This window comes from Muntiacus reevesi, chromosome 4, assembly GCF_963930625.1.
Source record: "Muntiacus reevesi chromosome 4, mMunRee1.1, whole genome shotgun sequence".
In the NCBI taxonomy this organism is placed as follows: domain Eukaryota; kingdom Metazoa; phylum Chordata; class Mammalia; order Artiodactyla; family Cervidae; genus Muntiacus; species Muntiacus reevesi.
The window spans coordinates 77,328,718-77,332,012 of record NC_089252.1 but is presented as its reverse complement, the minus strand read 5'-3'; positions in this window follow the sequence as shown (position 1 = coordinate 77,332,012).

The window sequence follows — 3,295 nt, the reverse complement described above, 5'->3', positions numbered from 1 at the left end:
TCAAAAATCTGATTCTAAAGCTATTCTTTTGACTTCAAATGTCAGTGTCCTGTTCTGACCATTCATAAGAATCATCTTGGGCACTGGTTAAAGCTACAGAAATTTAGCCACCAATACGCCAAATACCTAGGGCTGTGAGTGAGAATCTGCATTTGGACAAACTTTCTAGGTGATGGTAGGTAGAGTCGGGTCCAGATACTCCAACTGGCTTTTGGAGTATCACTGCCTGGTTATCACACAGCCTCAGATTCTGTGCTTAGACACCCTTCTAAGTCTGCATGGGCTGCTAACAGAATATCATAGACTGGGTGACTGATGAACCAAAGAAATGTATGCCTCACAGCTCTAAAGACCAGAAGTCCAAGATCAAGGTGCCAGCATAGGTGTGCTGTGCAGGGAGGGTCTCCTTTTTAGTTCGCAGATAGTCACCTTTTGGCTTTAACTTCACATGATAAGGGAGCTCCCTGGGGTCTCTTTTAAAAGGACACTGATCCCATTCATGACAGCTCTGCCCTCATGACCTAAACACCTCCCAAAGGCCCCACTTCCAAACACCATCACATTAGAGGGTTAGGATTTCAACGTATGAATTCTGAGGAGACATACAGTTTATAGCACCCTCCCTCTGCTCTGCCCCCAATGCTAAGGGTCTAATCTCTTCCTCCCAACTTCAGCCTCTCCCTGGATCCTGCCATACTAATAGCCCAAATCATCTGAGAACTTATTGGCCATGCACATGCACACTATTCATTGATACCCCACCCCCATAATCCGAAGGGTCAGTGTTCCCATCTGACAGTTGGAGGCCTCTGGGCCGGTACAGGAGAGCTGTGGGATCTGAACCCTGGACTGTGAGCATGGAGACCCCACGGCGTGGCTCTGTGCCACGCTACCCTGTCTCCCGACAGAGCTCCCATCCTGTGTTCCAGACCCCTTAAAGCCCTGCCTGCTTTTCTGATCATGAGACAAAAACAAATAGTCACTAAAATGACACTGACTCATTTTGGTCTAAAAGATGAGCTGCCCACGTCCAGGTCACATCTTCCTTTGAGATGGAAATCCCACGGCAAATGCCATGTCCTCCTATAGCATGGGGACCCAGCTAGAGGGAAGGGACCCCAAATCTGGATGTCCTGAGGATGCTCCAAAGTACAGCAAAAATATCAACTGCTTAGAGAACCATTAGACAGAATATCCCATGGCGCTTATCTCTATGCATGTTTCACTACGAGAAGTTCTCATTCAGAAAATAAGCTCAGGTCAAAGATTTAATTCTCCGAAGGAAAACAAAGGCACAGAAAGCTCCCAGGACTGTCCCGTGGCCTGTCAGAGGTGCAGCCCTCCTCCCAGAACAGGAGTGAGAAGCTGGCCTGGCTCTGTGCTCGTGTGTTCCCAGAAGCTGGAGGAAGGAGGTGAGGAGGGGGCACGTGTACGGAAGGCCTTTGGGCCTTCCACAGCAGCCCCTCTTGACCTGTGAGACTGGTGTACGTGTCTGCGTCCCAAAGATTTTATTTGAGGGGGAAAAGGTGAAATTTTAAGAGGAAAAATAAGAAAAGGAAAAATGGGATGCAATCTTCTCCCCGGAGTATAAAGCTGAAGGCCCAGAGGGAGGTAAATGGACTTGTCCAGGGCCACACAGCTGGTAGAGGCCAGACTGGAATTAAAAACCCGATATTCTGTGTTAAATCAACGTGCGGCACCTCCTTCTAGCCCGTGGGTCACGCTCGGCGGTTTTCTCTGATACAGGCCACACTCAGGGATGCGGTGATGGGCAACACCCAGGACCCAGCAGAGGCGGAGACCAGGCAAATCAGGCACTTGCGCATGCGCCCTGGGAGACGGTGAAGAGGCGATGCCACGGGACGCATCCTGACCTGAGGGTGAGGGAAAATGACCCGCGGGAGCAGTGTGTGGGGGCTGAGCTGAACAGGGGAGCTGGTGGGACAGATGTCACTCACAGTCACTTCGGTGCACGAGCTCCTGCTCACTAGTCACCCGGAGAGGCTCTGTGACAAGCAGTCAGGCACTGTCTGCCCCCACAAAGGAAGAGATGGCCCTTCCGGGTACTGAGCACCCACCTACACAGAGGTGTGCACGATTGGTCTGTTTCCACTCTGCCCTGAAAAGCAAGCTGGACCACCCCATCTCACAGAGGAGAAAAGCAAGGTTAGAACTGCCCGGTGTCACGAAGCTGGTAACAGGCGGGACCAGAATTTGAACCAGAATGTATATGTTCTTTCCACAATCCCTGCCTATGAAATGTAAGCAGAGACCGGAGTTCAAGCTGAACATCTCAGCCACTGAATCTAGATGGGTGTTTCCTGCTGAGAAACATAATGCTACAGTCCTGACTGAAAAAAACAGTTCTCTCAAGGCTGGCTATATCAAGGGATGCCCATGAATTTGAAACTGAAGTTGGCTGAAGTACAACAAGCTGATAGGTGTTGAAGGCTGGGGTTAGGGAGCTATAAAGAATGACAGGGACCAGGAGGGAGAGAGGAAAAGCAGGTGGGGGAGAAAGTCCCTCCTGCCTTCTAAGGGGTGATCCTCCCAGCCTGGCAAAGACACACAAGCAATACACACAAATACACATGCATCATGCATGCACACACAACATGCATACACCATGCATACACACATGTACACATGAACATAGTCATGCACACATACACAAACCCAGGCATGCATGTCACATGCACACATATATACGCACAGGCACATGCACACACACGCTTGTACCCACCACCGCCACCGCCACCTTGGCCCTTAGGCATCCTCATCTTGTAAGACCAGCTGACTCTCACATGGATTTTTTTCATTTTCCTCCACCTGCAGACAGCCTCTCCTTCCATCCTGCAGTCGGAGGGCAGAGATATCAGATGTCTGGGAAACCCTCACCAAGCGCTGCATGGCTCTGGCCGCCTGGCAGAGGCCCAGCGTCGGTCAGGGACTGGTAACGAGCAGGGCTGGTGCTCTCCTTTGGCAGGGCCATAAAGAAAAAGCCAGCCACTTGCATCTGCTGTGCTTCTACAACTGAAGTGAATCGGGACCAGAGCCACGGGGTGCAGTGGCCAGTGCAGGGGTTAGGGCTGCCCTCAAATTCCGCACTCTAGCCTCCAGTGACTTTAACTGGTCTGGGTGAACAGTGACAGCCAACTCAGCCCTAGGGTAACAGGCAGAAAGAACAAATTAAGTCAGATCCTGGCCGCAGCTAAGGTCATGAAAACAGATTACACTGCAGGGAAAAATACACACCAGTTATCAAACAGCCAGAGGACCCAGTGACCATCTGGGA